At 39.8% G+C, this 19,971-nt stretch overlaps 1 pseudogene; it reads right to left on the reverse strand.

Annotated features, from left to right (window-relative positions):
- Positions 1-10,903: 10,903 nt before the first annotated feature.
- LOC103275123 lies at positions 10,904-11,597 on the reverse strand (annotated as a pseudogene).
- Between the last annotated feature and the right edge of the window lie 8,374 nt (positions 11,598-19,971).

The raw sequence follows: 19,971 nt of genomic DNA on the forward strand, positions 1-19,971 counted from the left end.
GTGGATTGCCTGAACCCGCGGGTTCGAGACCTGCCTGGGAACTTGGCGAGACCGCATCTCTACAATAAATCAAAAATTAGCTGGGCATGGTAGCACGCGCCTGTAGTTCCAGCTACTTGGAAGGCTGAGGCGGGAGTATTGTCGGAGCCCAGCAGGTGAGGCTGCGGTGGCCGGGAGCTGCCACTGCACTCCACTCTGGGCGACAGAGTGACACTCCAACTCAAAAAAAAAAAAAAAAAAAAAGAGGGATAATGACAAATCAGAATGTACCCAGAGGAAAAGATCTATAAATCACATGCAAAACATCTAAATATAAGTTGCTATTTTTTCAGTGTTTGCTGGGTCTTATGCTAAATGCTTTACATCTGTTATCTGATTTTATCTCCTCACAAGGGTCCGACGAGGGTTTTGTTATGCCTAATTTACAGAGGAAAACACTGAGGCTTACAGAAGTTATATATGTCTTTTGTCAAATCATAGGTCTAATAAATGGTGTACCTAGACTGTAAGTCCAGATCTGTTCTGATTATAAAATCTGTATTCTTAATCATTCTACTACACAGCCTTGAAAAAAACTGGGAAAGTTAACTTGGACAATCAAAAAGGCTCAGTATGAGCATAATTGTTTTCAAATACATTGTGGTTCCTGAACACAGAATTAAGACCATTGAGTAGAAATTAAAGAGAGGCAGATTTAGTACATCCCAAAGGAAGAATCTTTAATAACTATAGGTTCTCTGCAATTGACTAAATTAACTTGTGAGTGTTCGTGTAAAACACAAGTGAAAATCTGGTTTTAAAGATGTCACAAAAGCTTTCTTGGATTGACTAGGTCTGGTAACCTCCAATATATATCTCACTTCAAAATTCGGTGGAGGAAAAAGCTAGGACTTTTCAGCACAAATTTTTTTTTTCATCCCCCAAGGAAGCTAAGTTGTGCCCTATGGAACTGTGAATTTTTTTTTTAAATCAGTATAAAAATGTTTGTAGGCTAGGCGTGGTGAGGGGACTACCTGAGACCACGGGTTCAAGAACAGCCTGGGCAACTTAGCGAGACCTCATCTCTACAATAAATCAAAAAATTAACTGGGCGTAGCCGCGTACACCTATAGTTTCGGCTACTTGGAACGCTGAGACGGAAGGATTGCCTGAGCCCAGTGGGTCAATGCCAGGATGGCTGTGAGCTTACCACTGTATCCCAGCCTGGGTGATGGATACAACTCAAAAAAAAAGGCATGTAAGGGAACAATATAATTAGAATATTATTCTAATTTGATAATTAATTGAAAACTGCAGGATAGGTAGATTGGTTCTAGACTTATTTGTTTAGTTTAAACTCTGTAAAATATCATACACAGCACCTAGTCATTTTTTTAATGCCATACCTTTAAATTCACTTCTAGGCAAGCCAGTACAATATAAGGGAGAAAGAAAAGAGAGAGGAGGGGAAGCATGCTTTTAAGAGAAGGAGCTCTTTCTCAAAGAAGAAGCTAAATTCATTAGGTTCACTCTACTAATTACACATAAAAAAAGAAATAGATCACATCACACCAAAGTAAAAAGGAAGAAAACATAGGCTTCACTGAAATGGGAAAGTTATTTTTGTCTTATTTGGAGTTGGACCATTAAATCTATTTTACCACTTTACGCTTCAACATTGTCTTTACCCCAAAGGGCTCCAAAGGATAAATGCAAATCTTTCTGAATTATATAATCCATATTCTAAACCTAAGTCTGAAAATGGAGAGACTGATGCAAAGGACAACTAGCTGACTATCATCAAGTAAATGGTCAACACAGCCAGAATACACAGTCTGGATTTTCTGAATTTTCATCAAGTATGCCTTCTTAGTAGACATTCACTCACCAAGGACTGCTACATCTCACAATTATCTATGTCTCGTTTCAGAAGAACAATTATAGAACTTTTCCTTCTAGTGGAAAGAGTGGATAAATAATACTTCTGTATTCCTGATTAATAAGGAGCAATAAAATTGTAGAGGTCTTTATTACATAGCTTCAGGGAGCCAGAAAAAGAGAAAAGACTTTACATCAAATACTGAAACACATTAGTCCCAAATTTTATGATATTCCAGATAGGTAGACTGCCTCCATGTTTTTGGGGTTTGTTTGTTTGTTTTCATTTTTTGAGTTGGAGTCTCACTCTGTCACCCAGGCTGGTGTGCAGTGGCACACTCACGGCCACCCCAGCACCAACCTTCTGGGCTCTGGTGATCCTTCCATCTCAACCTTCCAAGTAGCTGGAACTACAGGCGCACGCTACCACGCCCGGCTAACTTTTTATTTATTGTAGAGACGAGGTCTTGCCAAGTTGCCCAGGCTGGACTTAGCCTCGGACTCAGTCAATCCACTCACCTCGGCCTCCCAAAGTGCTGGGATTACAGGCTGAGTCACCAAGCTCGACCTGCCTCCATGTTTTTACCACCAAAGAAGAGAAGAAAGTTTTATTTTCTCCTGAATAGAGCAGTTGGAAATACAATTCAACTGCTGAGCAAAGTGCCTAAAAAGGGGAGACTACTTCAATAATTTTTATTTTTCCTATTAGCAACACTATCACAAAATGGAAGGGACTTGGTCTAAGGCATGCCAAGTTTTTTTTATTTTTTTCCATTTTTTTCTACTCTTCGGTTTATCATGTTCTGAGATTTGTATCAATGAAACTCTCATTTGAGCTGATTTTTTTTGTTTAAGTCCTAAGAAGTACCTCACTGTCTTGGCAGAGTTATTTGCCGAACAGGTTAAACTTCTTTCAGTACATGAAAACTAATGAAAAAAAGTTTAAACTTATATTCAGAACTCCTAGTCCTTAAGCAGTGGTGTGCCAGTAAATGTTTAACAAACTGCTCAGATGAGGCTGGGGGTAATTATTTGTAGCGTTTATCATTTTTCATTTTACATGGTGTAAGTATTCTATCATGGCCAATTTTAAGCTATCAATGTGATATGACATTACTGAGTACGGAGTTGGGAAACAAAGCACGCAATCAACCCTCAGAAGCAAGTAAGAACCAAGACCAACACATCACTGTGATCTTAAATCACAGATTACTACTGAATATATAGTATTCCCACTTTTAGACATTTATCTTTTTTAAAGTACACTTTTAAATTTGCATTACGTTTTTTAAAAATCCCCTCTTTTGCTTCAGTTATTTATCATCAGAAGGCTAATGTGATAATATTTTTTAAATCACAAAATCGCAAAATGGATACTGAGAGTCTTTCAGGGTCCCAGACACATCCATAAGTCTTTAAGTGTGTGTGGTAGGGGTGAGGAGGTGCTGTGGCTTACATCTGTAATCCCAGAACTTGGAGAAGTTAAGACAGGAGGATTGCTTGAGGCCAGGAGTTCAAGATCAGCCTAGTTAACAGCACTGTCTTTACAAAAACATAAAAATTAAAAATTGAGCCGGGCTCGGTGGCTCAGCCTGTAATCCCGCGCCTTTGGGAGGCTGAGGTGAGTGGATTGCCTGAGCCCGCGGGTTCGTAGACCTCATCTCTACAATAAATTAAAAAATCAGCTGGGCGTGGTAGCACATGCCTGTAATTCCGGCTACTCGGAAGGCTGAGGCGGAAGGATTGCCGGAGCCTGGCAGGTCGAGGCTGCGGTGGCCGGGAGCGGCCGCTGCACTCCACTCTGGGCGACAGAGTGAGACTCCAACTCAAAAAATTAAAAAAATAAAAATAAAAAATTGGCCAGGTGTAGTGGCAGTCACCTGCAGTCCTAGTTATTCAGGAGGCCAAGATGGGAGGATCATATGAGTCCAGGCTGCAGTGAGCTATGATGGCACAGCCTGGGCAACAGAGTGAGACCCTGTCTCTTAAAAAAATGAAATAAAAGATAGGGGAGAGGGAAGGGACACCTAATTGTTTCTTCCTAGAAGGATTTAAATTATTTATTTTGTTTAAGGGGCTAGGATCCAGGGTTCCCTTTTTAAATTTTTTTTTTTAATTTTAAAGATGTGGGGTACAATTTCTTTCACGTAGTGTTATGATAAATGTTCAAGGTCCACTTATGAGTGAGAACATGTGATACTCGGTTCTTTGTTTCTGTGATAGGTCACTGAGTATGATGGACTCTAAATCTATCCAAGTCGCTGTGAAGTCCATAATTTTATACTTCTTTATGGCTGCATAATATTCCATCGTGTATATGTACCACATTTTTAAAATCTAGTCAATTTTCAATGGGCAGCATGGTTTGTTCCATGTTTTTGCTATTGTGAATAGTGCTGCAATAAACATGTGTACAGAGGTATCTTTTTTGTAGAATGATTTGAGTTCCTCTGAGTATATTCCGAGAAAGAGGATTGCTGGGTCATATGGAAGGTTGATGTTTAGAACTTTTTAAAATCGCCACACTGTTTTCCACAGAGACTGTTTCCCACTAACAGTGTGGAAGTGTTCCCTTTTCTTCACATCCTCTCCAGTATCTGTTGTTTTTGAGTTAATAATAATGGCCATCCTGACTGGAATAAGGTGGTATCTCAGTGTGGTTTTTGATTTGCATTTCTTTGATGATTAGTGAGACTGAGCATGTTTTCATGTATCTGTTGGCTGCTCATATGTCTTCTTTTGAGAAGTGTGTATTCATATATTTTGCCCACTTTTTAATAGTGCTGTTTGTTTTTTTCCCTTTGGCACATTTGAGTTCCTTGTAAATCCTGGATGCAAGGCCTTTGTCAGATATACAGGTGGCAAATATTTTTTCCCAGTCTGTGGGCCGTCTCCCTGCTCTCTTAATGGTTTCTTTTGCTCTGCAAAAGTTTTTAGTTTGATGAGGTTCCACTTGTCTATCTTACATCTTATGGCATGGGCTTTTCAGGTTTTGATCAGAAGTTGATTGCCTATTCCAATTTCTGTAAGGGTGTCTCCTCTGTTTCCTAGGATTCTTATAGTTTGATGTTTTATGTTTAGGTCTTTGATCCATTTAGAGTTGATTTTTTGTGTATGGTGATAGATAGGGGTCCTGTTTCATTCTTCTGCATGTGGTCAGCCAGCTTGGATCCAGGATTCCTTTCATTTTCTAACACTACATGGAACTGCCTTGTGGAAAGTATTAAAATGAGAAAGACTTGCAAACAGTCCTTTTTCTTTATTAATTTTGTGACATATAACATATTATATAGAGAAAGTACATTGTAAATATGCATATATCTCGTGTAATTTAGATATGTATTTAGACATAGATATAATTATATTGAAGTTCAAGAACCAGAACATTATCAGCACTCCAGAACACATCCCTGCTATGTCTTTTCCTATTATAATCCTCTCCCATTCCCTAGAGATAAACATTGAAATGACTTTCATGATAACCATTTATTTGATTTTGTATGTTGTCACCTATAAGATATCAATATTGGATTAATTTGCCTATTTTCAAATTTCATGTCTAAAATACTATTTATATTATTTTCTTTCTTCTTTCACTTAGTATTGTTTGTGAGATCCAGCCTTATTGTTCTCTATAGGTGAGGATTGTTAATCTACTTTAGATGGATTCCCCCACCCCCAGTTTTTTCCTGTTACAAACAGTACTGCTATGAATAGCCTTATACATAAGATTTTCCAGGGTATTTATACTTATGGGTGGAGTTGCTGGTTTGTGGGGTCCATGCATTTTCAGTTTTGCAAAGTAATGCCAAAATATGTTTCAAAATGGTTGTGACCCCAAATTTCACCAATCCTTGTTTTTTATTTGGGTTGTTTTTTTTTTTTTAAGTTGGCATGTCACTCTTTCACCCAGCCGGAGTGCAGTGGTATGCTCATGGACACCACAGCCTCAACCTGCTGGGCTCAGGCAATCCTTCTGCCTCCGCTTTCTAAGTAGTTGGAACCACAGGCAAGCATCACCACACCCGGGTAATTTTTTTTTTTTTTTAACTGTAGAGACAAGTTCTCGCCAAGTTGCCCGGGCTGGTCTTGAACCCCTGGGCTCAGGCAATCCACTCACCTCTGCCTCCCTAAGTGCTGGGATTACAGGTATGAGCTATGGTGCCTAGCATCAATCCTTGTTATTAATAGACTTTTAAATTTTTGCCATTTTGGTAGAGGCATAAAAGGTTTCTCATAGTGGTGTGAATTTAAGTAAGGCTAGATGTAATTTTATATTTGTATTAGACATTTGGATTTGTCTTTGTGATATTCTTTTTTCCCATTTAAAAAAAAAAAACTATAGAGCAATTGCCTCGGGTCCCCTCCCACCGTGGGCACTTTTCTGTCTTCTCAATAAATCCTGCTTTCAAAAAAAAAAAGAAAGAAAGAAAAAATTGTGGTAAAAAACACAACATGAAATTTACAGTCTTAACCTTTTTTTTTTTTTTTTTTTTTTTTTGAGTCAGAGTCTCACTCTGTTGCCCAGGCTGGAGAGCAGTGGCACACACACAGCCATTGCAACCTCCACCTACTGGGCTCAGGCGATCCTTCTGCCTCAGCCTTCCAAGTAACTGGAACTACATGTACACACTACCATGCCCAGCTTATTATTTATTTATTTATTTATTTATTTATTTATTTATGTATTGTAGAGACGAAGTCTCACTAAGTTGACCAGTCTGGTCTCGAACCCCTGAGCTCAGGCAATCCTCTCACCTCAGCCTCCCAAAGTGCTGGGATTACAGGCTTAAGCCACCACGCCCAGCCTGTCTTAATCATTTTTAAGTGTACAGTTTAGTGGCAGTAGGCTCATTCATATTGTTGTATAACCATCACCACTATCCCGCTCCAGAACTTTCATCTTAGAAAACTGAAACCCTATTCCCATTAATAAGTCCCTTGTTCCCTACTGCTTCAGCCTCTGGAAACCAACATTTAATATCTGTCTATGATTTTGACTATTCTAAGTACCTCATTTAAATGATATCATACAGTATTTGTCATTTTGTGATTATCTTATCTCACTTAGCATAATGTCCCCAAGTTTCATCGCGTCAGAATTTTCTTCCTTTTTAAGATTCAATAGGGCAACCCCTTCGGGTCCTATCCCACTGTGGGAGCTTTTCTGTTCTTTCAATAAATCCTGCTTTCTCATTTTTTAAAAAATTGAATAATTTTCTGTTGTGTGTATATATCACATTTTGTTATCCATTGAGAACAAAGGTCTCTGAAAGGAAATTTAGAGGAAAGATATGTTATTACAGTGAACAGTTTGCAAAACAGGAGATGTAGCTTTCAGTGTAAAATAAAGATAGTTCCAGGGAACAAAGAGAGGGTTCCGATTTTACAGCAAAAATTCCCACCCAGGCTCCCAATCAGGTTAAGCAAATGAAGAATTCAAACTTGACCTGGAGAGGTGGCTCACACCTGTAATCCCATTACTTAGGAGGCCAAGGCAGGAAGATGACTTGAGCTCAGGAGTTTGAGACCAGTCTGGGCAATACAGCAAGACCTCTCCACAAAAAATAAAACAAAACAATTAGCTGGGTGTGGTGGCCTACACCTGTAGTCCTAGCTGCTTGGAAGTCTTACATGGAGGACAGCTTGAGAGCAGGAGTTTGAGGCTGCAATGAGCTGTGATCCAGTCACTGCACTCCAGTCCTGGTTACAAAGTAATATCCCAACTCAAAAAAAAAACAAAAAAAACAAACTTGATTCGTTCTGATTGGTCAATGCTGTTGAGTGCTGATTGATCAATACAGCTGAGCCCTGATTGGTCAGGGCAGGCGAGCACTGATTGGTGAAGTTCCAAATCCAAACCAAAAATTTGTCAGATGACTTTCAGACTTCATTGGAGGCAGGTGTTCCAGCAATATCTCTTGAACTGGTTTAGCCTGATTGTAGAAAGGGTGGTTCTGTGACACTTTTACAGCTTTCTGGGAACACAGAGGACATGACTGCTCCCTCGGTCATCCATGGGCCCATTTTGTCTGTTGGCCAGGGAGTATGGAGAATGTTTAACAACATGTGTCCGCTGATGGGCGCTTGGACTGCGTCTACATTTCTGCTGCTGTGAATACTGCTGCTATGAACACGGTTGTACAGCTATCTCCTTCAGACCCTTCAGCCGGTACGGTGGCTCAAGCCAGTAATCCCGGCACTTGGGAGGTCGAGGTGAGAGGATCGCCTGAGCCCAGGGGTTCGAGACCAGCCTGGACAGCTCGGCGAGACTTGTCTCTACAAGAAATCAAAACATTAGCTGGGCATGGGAGCGCGCGCCTGTAGTTCCGGCTACTTGGAAGGCTGAGGCGGAAGGATCGCCGGAGCCCAGCGGGTCGAGGCTGCGGTGGCCGGGAGCATGCCACTGCACTCCCAGCTGGGCGATGGAGTGAGACTCCAACTCAAAAAGAAAAAGACCCTTTAATTTCCTAGATGATGTACCCAGAAGTGACTTTGCCAGATCATATGATTAATTCTATCTTTAATTTTCAAAGGCACTGTTAAGGAAATGTCTATTCAAGTCTTTGACGATTTTGTTTTTATTGTTAAGTTCTAGGAGTTCTCTATATATTCTGGGCATTAATTCTTTATCAGATATATGGAGTAGCAAATATTTCCTCTCATTTTGTGGACTCCCTTTTTATTCTGTTGATCATATCTTTTGATGCACGGAGTTTTATAATTTTCATGAAGTCAAATTTTTTCTTTTGATAGCTGTACCTTTGATGTCATATCCGAGAAATCATTAACAAATCCAATGTCATGAAGCTTTAGCTCTATGTTACATTTAGGTCAATGATCCATTTTGAGTTAATTTTTGTATATAGGGTTTAAATAAGGGTCTAACTTCATTCTTTTGCATGTAGATATCCAGTTGTTTCCAAGAACCACTTGTTAAAAAGAGTGTCTTTTCTCCCACTGAATTGTATTGACACCCTTGTTGAAAACCATTTGACTATATTCGTGTGTGAGGGTTTATCACTGGGATCTCATTCAGTCTTTCACCATTAAGTATATTAGCAGTAGTTTTCATGTTGATGCACTTTATCAAGTTGAAGGACATTGTCTGCTATCCTAGTTTACTGAGAGAAGTGTAGGGAGTTTTTAGTCCCTGAGAGCAGTCCCTAGCTGATGGCCAGCAAGAAAACAAACGTCTCAGTTCTACAAGCACAAAAATAGAATTCTGCCAAAAAGAGTGAGTTTGGAAGTAGACTTTCCCCCCAGAGCTTCTAAAGTCTCTGGCCAACACTTTGATTTTAGCTTTGTGATGATCTAAGTAGATAGCCCAATTACACCACAATAGACTTCTGAACAAAGAACTTCGAGCTAATAAATGAATGTTGTTTCAAGCTGCTACATTTGTAGCTAATTGTTAGACCGAGCCAGGCAGGTTAATTCCACTGGTTAATTCCATTGGTTAATACAGTAAATTCCATCGGTTAATTTTCAGTTGAGAAACCAACTGTTCATTCCTGGAATAAGGTCCACTTGGTGAAGGTGGATTATCTGTTTTGTATATTGATGGATTTTTTTATTTGCCCAATCATAATATATGATGTTCGATCTCTACACATGAAGGGTGTTGTTTTGTTGTTTTTAAAATATAAAATATTTATTGACCACAGTTCACCAGCATTTACAATAAACGATATACAGTTGGATAACATTCTGATTACTACAAAGTTGTTTTTTCCTGGTGTCTGCCATACCAGTAAAGCAAATATTGAAAAGACTTGAGTCTACATATAAGGAATGATTTGGGGTAAAGAAAAAACATGCAACTCAATGGTTTAGATTACAAATTTGTTCACCCATTTATGACAGCAGGTCCTAAACTACCAACGTTTCTAGCTGTCTGATTAGGGTTCTGTGAGCCAAGGCATTCCATGAATCATGACCTTTCAGTCAACATAGCACATGGATTTCAACTTTTTGTAAAGGAATAACTCGCCAGAGGAATCGTTAAATGTCCCTTTAACTAAGTCTTGTTTAGCTAATTAAAACACACCAGGATTTGTCTAGTTTCCTTATATGAATGACGAAATTGTAGTAGTGATAACTTTTAGTCATTTTGCAAACAAACCACTGCACTTATACATGTGAATTCTAATTTGACTGTTTTAAAATCATCCAATTTCAACTGTTCAATTAATCCCAGAATCATCTATTTAATTTGAAATGTTTGGCTTCAAAAAAATTTTTAGTTTAACTTTAAGTGATTTATTTCTTAGGTTGCTCAGAATGATGTCATTTCAGAAACATGAACTTACCTGAGATTTTTGCTTTGGTTAATGTTTAAAAATAACAACAAAAGAGAAAAACATCTGCATAGGCATTTTATGTATATGCACAAAGAAAACACAAAATTCAGAATGGTCTTAGGCATATAAGAACACAAGTTCTGATTGAATAATAATTACGGAAATTTCCCCCAACATTTAGAAAAGCTGTTCTCTAATGCAGAGAAAATAATATACCATAGTATCAAATGTTATTTTCCGATAAAGGAAGCAACTACAGAAAGCTTTGATTTGTTTGTTCAAAGTAACCATTGCTACTGATACACCCTCACCCCCAACAACTCTCCCAGTACTCCTTTTTTTTTTTTTTTTTTTTGAGTTGGAGTCTCACTCTGTCACCCAGACTGGAGTGCAGTGGCCAGTCCTGGCCACCGCAGCCTCGACCTGCTGGGCTCTGGCGATCTTTCCGCCTCAGCCTTCTGAGTAGCACTACCACGCCCAGCTAATTTTTGATTTATTGTAGAGATGAGGTCTTGCCAAGTTGCCCAGGCGGGTCTCAAACCTGTAGGCTCAGGCAATCCACTCACCTCAGCCTCCCAAAGCGTGGGATTACAGGCTGAGCCACCGAGCCCGGCTTCCAGTGCTACTTTCAAAACAAATTTATCAAACTTGATTTTCATTAGAATATGTAGTTATTTCGTCAAACTAGTAAATTGAAAACCAAGACCCAGATTTTGCTTATATATACATAGTAATGCAAACAATTATTGAGCTTCATCTTCTGGACAAGAATGCCAGAAGAAAAAAAAAGCAATTACAATCTGAGGACATTCCTTTTTTGCCTCTTTTGCCAGCACCAAGTCTGCCTCGTCTGAATCTTTTAGTCTCATGAGAAACATCGGTTCTCCACTGCTGTCTGTGGCACCAATTTTTCTTTCAGGATCAAGACCTCTGGCAAAGCCCCTTGGTTTATCAGCAGCATCTCTTTTCTTCTTTGATTTGCTGTCATCAGATTCACTGTCAGATAAAGACATTCTTTTTGTACCATCTTTTTGAGAATTAAGAAATGTAATTAGCTGGGCTTGTAGTGCGTGCCTGTAGTTCCAGCTACTTGGAAGGCCGAGGCAGAAGGATTGCTGGAGCCCAGCAGGTTGAGATTGCGGTGGTAGTGAGTGTACCACTGCACTCCAGCCTGGGCGACAGAGTGAGAATCCAACTCAGAAAAAAAAAAAAATGCTTCAATTAACTCTGGACAATCTAATTTTCTTCAGGCTCCCAAATATTGTCGTCATCTGTAAATCCCTTCCACTTCAGGAAATATTCCACTTTCCCATTCACTACACGTCGATCCAGTACTTTTTCCACCACAAATTCTTCAGGCTCTGCCTCTTCAGCCTTTTTACTCTTTCCATTCTGTTTCCTTCCCATCTTCTGCAAAGTAGTTTTATCGGAGGCCATTTTTTATTGCAGACTTCAAGAGCCATGAGTTTCCTTTGCTGTACAGGAGTTTTTTTTTTTTTAGCTTGATGTAATACCATTTGTTGTTTTTGCTTTTGGTTGCCTACGCCTTTGAGGTCTTACACACAAAAAAATCTTTGCCCAGACCAATATCCTAGAGTGTTTCCCCAATGTTTTCTTCTAGTCGTTTTAGGGTTTCTGATATTAGATATGTCTTCATTCGATTTTGACTTAACTTTTGTGTATGTCGAAAGAGAAAGTCTAGTTTCATTCTTCTGCATATGGTTATCCATACTTCCCAGCACCATTTATTGAAAAGACTGTCCTTTCCTCACTTTAATGTTCTTGGTGCCTTTTCTGAAGATTAGTTGACGGTTAATGTGTGGATTTATATCTGGGTTCCCTATTCTGTTCTATTGCTCTATGTGTCTGTTTTTATGCCAGTACCAAGCTATTTTGGTTACTATTGCTTTGTAATAAGTTTTGAAGTAGGGTTTGTGTGATGCCTCTGACTTTGTTCTTTGTGCTCAGAATTGCTTTGGCTATTCAGGGTTTGTGGTACCATATACATTTTAGAATTTTTTTTTTTTTTCTGTGAAGAATGTCGCTGGTTTTTTGATAGGAAATGCATTGAATCTGTAAGTTGCTTTGGGTAGTATTGTCATTTTAACAAGATTATTTCTCCTAATCCATCAGTATGAACTCTCCTTCCATTTTTGTGTCCTCTTCAGTTTCTTTCATTAGAGCTTTATAGTTTTGCTTGTATAGATGTTTCTTTTTTTGTTGTTGTTAGATTGAGTCCTGAGTATTTTATATCTTTTGTAGCTATTGTAAATGGGATTGCTTTCTTTATTTCTTTTTCAGATTGTTCACTGTTGGCATATACAAGGGAGGACCCCCACAAAACAGTATTATTTAAAATTGTGTGTTTATTCTTACATATTTGAACTTCGGTCACCTTCAAAGCACCGTTTGATGCAATCAGTGTACCTATCAAGATGCTTTTTCCACTGATCAAAATAGCTTTTGAACTTGTCAATTTTGGTGCTTTTAGTGCTCCTGCTGTTTTTTGTTTCCCCTCTTCCATATCAGCAAAATATTTTCCTTTGAGGATTTTTTTCATCCAGGGAAACAAAAAGAGTCACTCGGGGAGGGATTGGCTGAATAGGGAGAATGGGGCACAGGAGTCATGCTGTTTTTTGGTCAAAAACTTCTGAACACTCAGTGCAGTGTGGGTAGGTGAATTGTCATGGTGGAAGAAATAACTAGTCACCTGTTTGTCACAACCAGGGATGTTTCTTCTGCAGATTGTGGCAAAAATCTTCTCAAAACTTTCAGATAAAAACTTTGGGGGCCATTTGACCTGGAGGAACAAATTCTGAGTGTACTACAAAGGGCCCACACTCCAAAAGACAATTCCAGTTTTGGGGGTCTCCCCTCAGACAAATGCTACTGAGTTTTGTGTATGGATTTTGTATCCTACAACTTTACTGAATTTGTGTATCATTTCTAACAGTTTTTGTTGTTGTTGTTTTACTGCAGTCTTTTGGTTTTTCTACATATAAGATCATGTCATCTGTGAACAAGACTAATCTGACTTCTTCCTTCCCAATTTGGATGCACTTTCTTTTGCCTAATTGCTCTAGCCAGGACTTCTAGTGCTGTGCTGAATAAAATCAGTGAAAGTGGGCATCTTTGTCTTGTTCCAGTTCTTAGAGGAAATACCTTCAATTTTTTGCCACTCATTATAATGTTAGCTGTGGGTTTGTCTTATATGACCTTTATTACTTTGAGGTATATTCCTTCTATATCCATTTTGATGCAGGATTTTATCATAAAGCATTGTTAAATTATATCAAATGCTATTTGGCATCTACTGAAATAATCATATGATAATTGTTCTTGATTTGGTTAATGTGATGTATCACATTTATTGATTTTTTTTTTGTATGTTGAACTATACTTGTATCCCTGAAATGAATTCCACTTGATTGTAATGAATGATCTTTTTAATGTATTATTGAATTTGGTTTGCTAGTATTTTGTTGTATCTATGTTCATTAATAATGCTGCCTGTAGTTTTCATTTTTTGTTGTATCCTTGTCTGGTTTTTGTATCAGGGAAGTGTTGACCTTCTAGAATAAGTTTGTAAGTGTTCCCTCCTCTTCAATTTGTTTGAAGAGCTTGAGTAAGATTGACATTCGTTTTTCTTTTTCTTTTTAGAGACAAGGTCTCACCCTGTCACCCAGACTAGAGTGTAGTGGCACAATCACTATAACCTTGAACTCCTGGGTTCAAGCAATCCTCCCTTCTTAGCCTCCTGAGTAACTAGAACTACAGGCACACACTGCCACAGTCAGCTAATTTTTTTAATGTTTTGTAGAGATAGAGTTTCTCTATATTTCCCAGGCTGATCTTGAACTTTGGCCTCAAGTATGTCTCCCACCTTGGCCACCCAGAGTGCTAGGATTTCAGGTGTGAGCTATTGTGCCCAGCCTGAGTTTTTCTTTAAATGTTTTTAGTAGTATAAAATGTTTTTGGTAGTATGGTTCTTCTTTAAATGTTTTTGGTAGTATTCAGCGTGAATTCATTAGGATCTGGGCTTTTTTTGATGGGAGAATTTTCATTACAAGTTTGATCTCATCATTCATTATTGGTTTCTTTCTTTTTTTCTTCTTCTTTTTTGAGTTGGAGTCTCACTCTGTCATCCAGGCAGGATGCAGTGGCACACTCATGGCCACCCCAGCATCGACCTGCCGGCTCCGGCCATCCTTCCGCCTCAGCCTTCCAAGTAACCGGAACTACAGGCACACACTACCACACTTGATTTATTGTAGAGATGAGGTCTCGCCAAGTGGCCTGGGTGGGTCTCGAACCTGCAGGCTCAGGCAATCCACTCACCTTGGCCTCCCAAAATGTTGGGATTACAGGCTGAGCCGCCAAGCCTGGCCTCTTTCTTCCTTTCTTTCCTTCATTCTTTCTTTCTTATTTTTGATTTATTGTAGAGACAAGGTCTCACCAAGTTGCCCAGACTGGCCTCGAACTCCTGGACACAGACATCCTCTTGCCTCCCAAAGTGCTGGCATTACAGGTGCATGAGCCACCATGCTCGGCTTCTTCTTTTCCTTTCTTACTGTCTCCCTTTGTGGTTATCTTTTCTGGTAGTATGTTTTAATTTGTTGCTTTTTAGCTTTAGCACATCTATTTTAGGTTTTTGCACTATGGTTATATTGTAGTGAGGCTTACAAAAAGTAATTTATAGATATAAAAAGTTATTTTAAAGATGTGACAACTAATCTTAGATCAAAAATAAAATAACAAGCCAGGCTCGGTGGCTTAGCCTGTAATCTCAGCACTTTGGGAAGCTGAGGTGAGTGGATTGCCTGAGCCCGCGGGTTCGAGACCCACCTGGGCAACTTGGTGAGATCTCATCTCTACAATAAAATAAAAAATTAGCTGGGCGTGGTGGCGCATACCTGTAGTTCCAGCTACTTGGAAGACTGAGGCAGAAGGATCGCTGGAAGGATCTTGCAGCCACTGCACTCCAGTCTGGATGACAGAGTGAGACTCCAACTCAAAAAAATAAAAAATAAAAATAAAATAACAGAAACAAAGACAGATACACATATTTTACACCTTAACTACATCCCCACCACATTTTTGACATTTCAGTTTTCTCTATTTACATATGTTGCTTTGAGACAGGCTCTTGCTGTGTTGCCCAGGCTGGTCTAGAATCCTAGGCTCAAGCAATCCTCTTGCCTCAGCCTCCTGAGTAGCTGGGATTGCAGATGCACACCATCATGCCCAAGTCTACATATTTTTATATTACCTCTTAATAGCTTGCTGTGACTATTACTGTTTTTGATATACTTGTATTTGGAACTTTATACTAGAGTTGTGAGTGGATTGTATACCACAGTTACTATAATAGAGTATTCTGTACTTTATTTTACTGGTGGGTTTTATAATCTTTTAAAGTTTTCTTTTTGCACATTAGTGGGGTTTATTTTTTCAGATGTAGAACTTCCTTTAGCATTTTTTGTAAGACAGGCCTAGTGGTGATGAACTCTCTCAGCTTCTGTTTGTCTGAAAAAGACATTATCTTTCCTTCTTATTTGGAGGATAATCTTGTTGGGTACAATATTTTTGGATGGCAGTTATTTTTTCTTTGAGTACTTTGAAAATACCATGCTACACCCTTCTGGCCTGAGTGGTTTCCATTGAGAAGTCTGTTGCCAGATAAATTGAAATGCCTTTATATGCATTTGCTTCTTTTTTCTTACTGCTTTTAGGATCTCCTCTTTGTCCTTGACCTTTGAGAGTTTATTATATGCTTTGTGGGTTGAATCTTATTTGGGTTGAATCTATTTGATTGTTCAGACTTTCCTGCAACTGGATATTTATATTTTTGTCATGTTTTGGGCAGTTTTTTGTTATTCTCTCTTTTTTTTAGTTGGAGTCTCACTCCATTGCCCAGGCTGGAGTGCAGTGGCACACTCACGGCCACCCCAATGTCGATCTGCTGGGCTCCAGCGATCCTTCCACCTCAGCCTTCCAAGTAGCTGGAACTACAGGCACATGCTACTGCACCTGGCTAATGTTTGATTTTATTGTGGAGACGAGGTATCGCCAAGTTGCCAGGGCTGGTCTCAAACCCATGGGCTCAGGCGAGCTGCTCACCTTAGCCTCCCAAAGTGCTGGGATTACAGCCTTGAGCCACCATGCCCAGCCATTATCCTCTTTGAATGAGCTTTCTGCCACTTGCTCTCACTCAACTCTCTCTTGAACATCAATAATTCTTAGATTTGGTCTTTTGAGATAATTTTCTATATGTCATAGGCACTCTTTGTTTCTTTTCATTCTTTTTTCTCCTTTGTATTTTCAAATAAATGACCTTCAAGTTCACTGATGTTTTCCTCTGCTTAGTCCATTCTGCTGCTGAGAAACTCTAATGAGTTCTTCAGTTTATTAAATGTATTTCTCAGTTCTAAGATCTCTGGGGTTTTAAAAAATTATTTTGATTCTTTTGTAAAATTTATCTGATAAATGTCTGCATTGTTTTCTTGGAGGTTACTGAGTTTCCTTAAAACTGCTATTTAGCTGGGCTTGGTGGCTCAGCCTGTAATCCCGCGCCTTTGGGAGGCTGAGGTGAGTGGATTGCCTGAGCCCGCGGGTTCGAGACCCACCCTGGCAACTTGGCGAGACCTCATCTCTACAATAAATCAAAAATTAGCCGGGTGTGGTAGCGCGCGCCTGTAGTTCCAGCTGCTCGGAAGGCTGAGGCGGAAGGGTCGCCGGAGCCCAGCAGGTCAAGGCTGTGGTGGCCGGGAGCGGCCACTGCACTCCAGTCTGGGTGACAGAGTGAGACTCCAACTCAAACAAACAAACAAACCAAAAAACTGCTATTTATTTCAGTGTTCTCTGTCCAGCTTGTTTTGTTTTTTTATTGGATATATTTGCTTAGCGATTCTTTGCTGCTAGGTTGCTGTTCCTTTTCAACTCTAGGTGGTGCTTTAAACTCAAATTACTTTAGGCTCTAGTAATTAGCCAGGCGTAGTAGCGCGCGCCTGTAATTCCAGCTACTTGGAAGGCTGAGGCCTGCCCAAATTGGGGAGGTCCCAAGAGATTATTCTAGCAGTGTGGGAAGAGGTGATTTTGCTCCCTAGAGGACATTTGGCAATGTCGATAAATTTCTGGTTGTCACAACTGGGGGTCAGGGAAGCCTGTGGGGCTATTTTCATCCAGTAGAAGAGACCAGGGATACTGCTAAACCTCCTATGATGCACAGGATAGCCCCCTACAAGAAGGAATTCTTCGGCCACAAGTCGGTGTTGAGATTGAGAAACTCACTCTAGGTTCACAATTAGAATCCTGAATTCATCATAGTTTACCTTCAAATAATGATATGCCACTTTGCATGTGATGCAAGAATCATGGAAGAGTATATTTCCATTTCTCTCTCCTGTCCTTTGTGCAAGCTAATGTTGTCTTTCATTATACATACAATAAACTCTACAATATATTTTTATGTACTTACATTTTAGATAAATTAGACTATAAGAAAATTTTTTTAGACATATATTTACTAGCCGGGCTCCGTGGCTCAGCCTGTAATCCCGCACTTTGGGAGGCTGAGGTGAGTGGATTGCCTGAGCCTGCAGGTTCAAGACCCGCCTGGGCAACTTGTAGAGACCTCATCTCTACAATAAGTCAAAAATTAGCCAGGCGTGGTAGCGCACGCCTGTAGTTCCAATTGCTTGGAAGGCTGAGGCGGAAGGATCGCCAGAGCCCAGCAGGTCGAGGCTGCAGTGGCTGGGAGCGGCCACTGCACTCCAGTCTGGGTGACAGAGTGAGACTCCAACTCAAAAGAAAAAAGGGAAAAAAAAGAAATATATTTACTGCCTGTAATCCTAGCATTTTGGGAGGCCAAGGGGAGAGATTTGCCTTAGCACATGGGTTCGAGACCAGTCTGGGCAACATGGTGAGATCTTGTCTCTGCATTAAATAAAAAAAAATAACTGGGCATGGTAGAGCATGCCTATAGTTCAGGCTACTTGGAAGGCTGAAGTGGAAGGATCGCCTGAGCCTAGTAGGTCGACACTGGGGTGGCCGTGAGCATGCGACTGCACTCCAGCGTGGGCGATGGAGTGAGACTCCAACACACACATGCGCACACACACACACACACACACACACACACACACACACACACACAATATATATATATATATTTACCCAACACTTCTATTTCTGCTGCTCCTCATTCCTTTGTGTAGCTCCACATTTCCATATGGTATTATTTTTTTTTCTGCATACAGGATTTCCTTTAAAATTTCTTATAATGCACATCTGCTGACAATAAATTACTTGAGCTCTTTTATTTATCTTTTATTGTTTGAGTTGGGGTTTCATTATGTCACCCAGACTGGAGTGTAGTGGCATGATCATGGCTCATCACAGCCTTGAACTTCTGGACTGAAGGGACCCACCTCCTTAGCCTCCTGAGTAGCTGGGGCTACAGACATGTGCCACCACGCCTGGCTGATTTTTTTTTTATTTAATTTTTTCAAGAGACAAGTTCTTGCTATGTTGTCCAACTGGTCTCAATCTCTTGGGCTCAAGAGATCCTCCTGCCTCAGCCTCCCAAAGTGCTGGGCTTATAGGCATGAGCCACTGCCCCTGGCCTTGAGTTCTTGTTCATCTGAAAATGTGTTAATCTCAATACTATTTTTTTTCTTGAGTCGGAGTCTCACTCTGTTGCCCAGGCTGGAGTACAGTGGCACGCTCACGGCCACTGCAGCCTTGAACTCCTGGGCTCAGATGATCCTTCCGCCTCAGCCTTCCAAGTAGCTGGACCCACGGGCCTACACGACTACACCCAGCTAATTTTTTGATTTGTTGTAGAGATGAGGTCTCGCCAAGTTGCCCAGGCTGGTCTCGAACCCTTGGACTCAGGCGATTCTCTTGCCTCCACCTCCCAAAATGCTGGGATTACAGGTGTGAACCACCGCATCCAGGAATTTCAATACTTTTTTTGAAGAATATCTTCACTGGTGAAACAATCCTTCATTGATTGTTTTTGTTTGTTTTTATTTCCTTTTAGAACTTTAAACATGTCTTCTGACTGGTATGTTTCTGGCAAGAAGGATATAGAAATTCCTTATTTAGTTATTAGGTGTGTAATCTGCATTAATCTCATTCAAGTTTTTTAAAAAATCATATATTATCCTTTTTATCTCTAGAATTTATTTATTTGTTTGTTTACTTATTTATTTATTTATTTACAGGGTCTTGCTCTGTTGCCCAAGCTGGAGTGCGGTGGCATAAGACTAGCTCACTGCAGTCTTGACATCCTGGGCTCATGAGATCCTGTTGCTTCAGCCTTCTGAGTAGCTGGAACTACAGGTATGTGCCATTATGTCCAGCTAATTAAAAAAAAAATTTGTAGCAAGAGAGACACACATGCACACAGATAGAGAGAGGAAGATAGGAGGGAACTGGAGGAGAAAGGAAGGAAGGCAAAAGGAATGTAATTTATTATTTTTTTTGTAGAGGTGGGGTCTTGCTATGCTGTCCAGGCTGGTCTTGAAATCCTGGCCTCAAGTGATCCTCCTGTCTCAGCCACCCAAAATATTGAAATTACAACTGTGAGCCACTGTGCCTGGCTAAAAATTCTATTTTTCTTCAAGTATTTTACATATCTCTCATGTTCATGTTTTTGTTGAATACATACAGTTATCAAAACTGTTTTAACATCCTTATTGCTAGTTCCTTCATCTTGGTCACTTCTGTTTCTATTGACTGGCTTTCCTTTTAACTATGGGTTACATTTTGGTGCTAAGCATGACTAGTAATTTTTTTTTTTTTTTTT

This window comes from Carlito syrichta, unplaced genomic scaffold (assembly GCF_000164805.1).
Source record: "Carlito syrichta isolate Samal-C Ts95f unplaced genomic scaffold, Tarsius_syrichta-2.0.1 Scaffold315331, whole genome shotgun sequence".
Lineage (NCBI taxonomy): Eukaryota > Metazoa > Chordata > Mammalia > Primates > Tarsiidae > Carlito > Carlito syrichta.